This window comes from Nycticebus coucang, chromosome 4 (assembly GCF_027406575.1).
Source record: "Nycticebus coucang isolate mNycCou1 chromosome 4, mNycCou1.pri, whole genome shotgun sequence".
NCBI lineage: Eukaryota > Metazoa > Chordata > Mammalia > Primates > Lorisidae > Nycticebus > Nycticebus coucang.
The window spans coordinates 96,859,983-96,866,183 of record NC_069783.1 but is presented as its reverse complement, the minus strand read 5'-3'; positions in this window follow the sequence as shown (position 1 = coordinate 96,866,183).

Here is a 6,201-nt window from a genome sequence, read left to right as displayed (position 1 = left end):
AAAGGCTATACATATGCATGCATATTTATTTATATTAAAATATGGAAGAATAAACCAACATCATTTTGAAAAATGTTTACCTCTGAGGAAGGAGCAAATAAGTGGCAAGAAGATCAAGAGAAGGTAAATTTCTCTGCATATACCTTATTTTGTAGATTTGATCTTAAAGGAATGTGAATATTTTTGCATTATTAAAAGACAAAATAAAATTTTCAGAATCAATCCCTAAAAACCAAAATAAAACAAATAAATCATTGAATTGATAAAACTACCTTAGGAGGAATAATCTCAAATGATTTCAGAGACAACAAATTGACTTTATATTACAATAAAATATTCTCAAAGGATAGAACAGTGCAAAAGCACCTTGAACTGTTTTTAGTAAATAAAATATTGATAGATGTGTTCATATCATAATTATTTTAATGTATATGGTATGTATATACATTATGGGATAAAGCAAATTAACAATTGAGTGGATGTCATTGGGAACTGGGATTTTCTGCATGGGAGTGATACCAACGTAAAATTGATGTGACTATTTAAACCTGTAGTCTTGAATTTAAATTGGACTTTTTGATATTAATTCATAATTCATTTTATATGTGTATGCAGCTCTTTATTCTACCTACTTAAAAAAAACCTAGAAATGTTGATGAACCTAGTTAAGAGTGAACAACCCTAAGAGCCAGACTGTGGTCTCTCCATATAATTTCCCCTAAAAGGGATTATGGCTCCTTGGAGAAATTTCTTTGCCTAAATCAAAGAAAAGAATAAGTTAAGTCTAGAACATTTTCTCCCATAGCATAAAACCACAACAACAATAACAGGAAATGATCAAAAATACAACAATGGTATCCAAAGGACTGAGGAGTCAGCCTGAAGACGGCCAAAGATTTGACGGGTAAGTTGAGTGCTAGGGAATTACTGTTAATTTTGTCAAATGTTGGCGATCATATTATGGTCTTTTAGATAACCATCTATTTCTTGGAGATGCATGCCAAAGTATTTGAGAATAGTGTCATGATGCCAAAAAAATTGTAGCAAAAAATACAATCAGGGATAAATTAAATATTGGGAAATGTTTACATCTTTGACTTTGCACTATCGATACATGAGTATTTGTTGTACATTTCTTTCTACTTCTCTGGATATGTTTCAACTGTTCCATAATAAACATTTCAAAAAGTAAAGCCAGGTCTTCTCTTTTAGTCTTTTCATTTAACATAAGCTTGACTTCCCTCTTAGCCATATTTTTTCTACATTTCACAACTTGAATGTAATAATACAATAATATTGAAAATCAAGAGAAACAACTTGGAAAGCCAATGACTAGTTTACTGTTATGGAGCGAGGAAAACGAGCACACAGCCGAATTCAAAGTGTCCGAATGGACCCTTTATTTCAGCCAGCCAGCGGCTGTCGCCGCCAGTCTCAAAGAGAGGCACATCAGGGGAGAGCAGCCACGAACAGAGTTAAGGCACGTTTTTCATAGGTTGAGTGACACAGCAAGCAAGCCGGCGGATGTCATGACCGGAACGTACAAAAGCAGATTTATGGCATTTGCAGTTACTTGGTTAAGCAAAATAACAGTTCAGCAAAAATATTTTTAACATCACTGGGGTCAGCATGACCTTATCCTGCCTGTGTGTGTTCCCAAGGAGTCAAGAAGGCCTTATCCTGTGTGTGTTCCCAAGGCCCATTCCCAAGGCCTCACTCTTCTCCTCTTCGTTTTCTTGCAGGAAGGGGGAGAGCCGGAGTTGGAGCCCTGGGCCCATCTGGCCACCATCCCATTCCCTGCTCCTGGTCTTTGGGGAACTTCAAATCTTTGATCAAACCTCTACTTCTTCTTCATCCTGACTTATGTGTTGATAATGTGTTCTCAGGACCATGAGTTTCACTGCCTGTACTTGCGTCTGGATACAGGAAATGAGAGCACTATTAGCACATGGTCCTATTGTTAGTCCTAAAAGGAGTCAGATGAGGGGTCCTGCAAGAGTGGATAGGAGAGTTGTCAGCCAATGGGGACCAATTGAATAAATTTTCAAACTAACTCCAGGAGTGGCTTCTGGCATCCTCCCTCTCCTGGATTCTCTTTCTCACTAAGGCCAAACTATTCCTGATAACACCAGAATTGTTAGTGTAGAAGCAACATGTTTCCCCTAATGCTATACATAACCCTCCTTGTTTTAAGAAAAGCAGATCAAGTCCCCTGCAGTTGTGTAGCACTACCTCTGCTAAGGAATCTAAGGAGGTTTCTAATCAGGACACTAAACTTTCTAATTCTTTCAAATCTAAATTGACTTGATTGCTTAAAACTTTAAAATTCTCTTTTTAAAATTCCCTTTTATCAGAGCAGATGTTCCAACCACTGCTGACCCAGCTATGCCTATCCCGACCATAATTGGGACTAGAATGGGGGCCTGTTTTGTTCTAGAGGGTAAGCTATCTGAATTGAGGCCTAAATGTTCACGGCCTCCCTCCCTGAGTAATAAAACACTTGTGGAATAATATGAAGAAGAGCACACAAGTCTGGGGCCTTTGCTGAAGTTACCAGATTTATACATGGGGTTATTCCAGTTGTGCAAGCAAACCAAGTTCCATCTGGGGCTTTTAGGATGTACTTGCCCTCTGGGTCTGAGAGAATCATGGCACTGTAACAAGATTGTTTATAGGGTGAGTCCTGTAGTTTATTTATTTTATTTTATTTTATTTTTTTAGAGACAGAGTCTCACTTTATTGCCCTCAGTATAGTGCTGTGGCATCACAGCTCACAGTAACCTCCAACTCCTGGGCTTAGGAGATTCTCTTGCCTCAGCCTCCCAAGTAGCTGGGACTACAGGCACCTGCCACAACGCCCGGCTATTTTTTGCAGTTTGGCCAGGGTCAGGTTTGAGCCCACCACCCTTGGTATATGGGGCTGGCGCCCTCCTCATTGAGCCACAGGCACCACCCTTTTTTTTTTTTTTGCAGTTTTTGGCCGGGGCTGGGTTTGAACCCACCACCTCCGGCATATGGGGCCGGCGCCCTACCCTTTTGAGCCACAGGCGCCGCCCTCGAGTCCTGTAGTTTAAAGATCAAGGACTGAATGCAAAACCCTGTTCCTTCCAAGTCTCCAAGAGTGAGCTTAGGCTCACATCCCCATTTACATAAAACTTGTTGTTGTGCATAAGTAATATTCTGAACTTGGGTAGGGTCTCTTTCAAAAATGCAGTTGGCTACAATACCTATATAATAAGGGGGAGCTGGATTTGGGCATAGCCAACAATCCCTGGTAGGATTGGAATTGCTTCTGTTCATAGACCAGTAGACTGCATCCAGCATATCAAAGATGGGTCTATGGGGAAGCCCCAGGGGCTCCTCCTGAGATGTAATAGCCATGGTGCCAGAGGCATTCACCGGGCTGCAAGTCAGGGATCCAGGGGCCAGGGTAGATGTCACAGAAGGCTGGACCAGCTAGAGTTCAGGATATAGGACCCGGTTAGGCCCCATAGGGTTTAGTTCTCCTTTGGGTAAGAACCACTGGATGGTAAATGTTATTCCAGTGTCCTCACCTGTGACATACAAGTTGCATCCCCATGTACATCCCACCACCCATCCTTGTCCTTCCTGATGCCACTTAAACACTCTTGTTGTAACTGGGTTGCAAGTCCCTGGCCTATCACATGTCCCTTGTCCTCAGTTGAGAGATAAGTGGGCATCATCATTTTTCCAGGGGGCCATGGTTTCACACCCCCACTCAGCACAATGGTAACCTGTTCCTTTGTCACAATTCTCTTTTCCTATTCTAGGGCAAGCGTAATGTTGCTGCTTTTGTAGTTCTCTCTCACATTCAAGGGTGCCACATCGGAACACCCTCCCTGGCCCCTCCGGCCCCCAGTACCGGTTTCCTGTGTAACAGTACCCTTGGAGTTTAGGCAGCTTATACAGAGAGGAGGTGAACAATTCACATAGGTCAAAATTAAAAACTGGCTGGAGGGTAGTGTAGATGCTGTGCACTAGTCCTCCATCCACTGTATGGGTTAGTTCCCAGGTATAATTTATAGGGGTATGAGGATTTGTCACACATTGTTTCCCCCAACCCAAAAAGAATATTAAGATCAGTCTCAAATAAATCTTAGCTTTAGCATTTCCCTGGTTGGTTGAGCTGGCCATCTTTCTCCTGGGTCTGCGTGTGCCTTTTGACTTGGGATTGGTGGATCCAGTAGCACCGTCCTGTGACTTTCACCGCAGTGGGAGTGATGAGAATCACTGGCCGTGGTCTGTCCTATTGGGCATCCAATGTGCCAGGTTGATGCTTCTTTATCCAGACCAGGTCTCCAGGCTGCAGATGGCTCTGCTCTCTCAAAGGGGAAGTCTCTTTACCATCCTGATGGACAGCTTTCACTATCTCTTGCACTCTCTGGGAGAAAATCTGCAAAGCCTGTAATGACTTGAGGAGAGAATGTATGTTAAGTTCTGCTAATTTCTCATCCCCCAAGCAGGGGACCAGTGGCGGGGGTCTCCCAAACATTGTTTCATAGGGAGTAAGACCTTTTACATAGAGGGTACATCAGACACAAAGGAGCGCAAAGGGAAAAAGGCTCACCCAGTTCTCGCCAGTCTCCAACTACAGTTTACTCAAAGTTTCTTTGAGAGTCCTAGTCTTCCTCTCTACCTATCCTGAACTCTGAGGTCTGTAAGCATAGTGTAATTTCCATTCTATACCTAGGGTTTTAGCCAATATCTGGGTGATCTGAGAAATGAATGCTGGGCCGTTGTCAGACCCCATTTTTAGGAGTAAGCAGAATTAGGAGATAATTTCAGCCATTAATTTCTTTACTACTATTTGTGCTATCTCTGTCCTAGTGGGGTAGGCCTCAGTCCATCCAGAGAAGGTCAATAAACACCAAAAGATATTTATATCCATATCGAGAGCAAATTATCTCAGAGAAGTCCACTTCCCACTGTTTCCCAGGGAACTCACCACACAGTCGGGTTCCAACAGGCATCCTGGGGCCAGTGGCAGCATTCACCTGGGCACATACCTTGCAACAGGCCACAACCTATTTTGCTATTTCCTGAAGGTGAGGGATGTAATAATCTTTTTGAAAAAGTTTAATTAGCTTTGTGCCACCGAGATGCAAACTGCGATGAACCTGCTGTAGGAGCTGTCTTCCCAGCTGAGCAGAAACCAGGATACGATGATCGGGCAGAATCTGCCACCCATCAGGGTTCTTCCTAGCTTAGAGTCTTCTGCAGAGCTCTTTTTCCTCTGGGGTGTAAGCCAGAGACGTGGGCAAAATCTGTCAGGGCAGAGCTGGTAGAATCTGGAGGGGCTCCACAGGTTTTTGAGCCACCTCCTGAGCCATCCGTTCAAGCATAAGCATTTCCTGTCATGGTGGGAGAGTCCTCAGTCTGGTAACTGTGGCAGTGGATGACTGCCACTTTAGCTGGTAGCCAAATGGCCTCAAGAAGGGCCATAATCTCCTCCTGATTCTTGATTGCTTTCCCTCCCAAAGTGAGGAAGCCCCTCTCTTTAAAGAGGGCCCCATGAGCCTGCATGGTAACAAAGGCATATCTGCTGTCAGTGTAGACATTAACAGTTTTTTTCTTCCCCCATCGCAAGGCCTGGGTCACTGCAATTAACTTGGCCCTCTGGGATGAAGTTCTATGTCCCATAGCCTGGGACCAGATAACTTGATCCTGTGTTATTACAGCCACCCCTGAAAACCTCACCACTTGGAGGATGTAGCTGCTTCCATCAGTGTAAGGGTATGTAGCCTCTGGGCCCGCCCATGGTTCGTCACGGAGATCAGGCCTAAGGCTCGGTAGGACTTCCAAGATGTCAGGACAATAGTGCAGAGGCTCCTCTGGGTTGTCATCAGGGAGGAGAGTGGCCAGGTTGATGGTGGATGTTTTCACGAACTATACTAGGGGTGGGTCTAGTAAAAGAGCTTGGTATTGAGTTATCCTGGCATTTGACAACCATTTGTCAGGGGGGCTGTTGAGCAGAGCCTCCATGGCATGGGGAGCAACAATTTGGAGTTCCTATCCCAGTATTAATTTTGAGGCTTCTTGCACTAGGAGGGCTGTAGCAGCCACTGCCCTCAAGCAGTTTGGCCATCTGACTGTTACCGGCTCTAGCCTCTTGGAAAGATAGGCTACGGGCCACTTCCATGAGCCTAATGTCTGAGTTAAAACTCCTTTTGCAATGCTCTG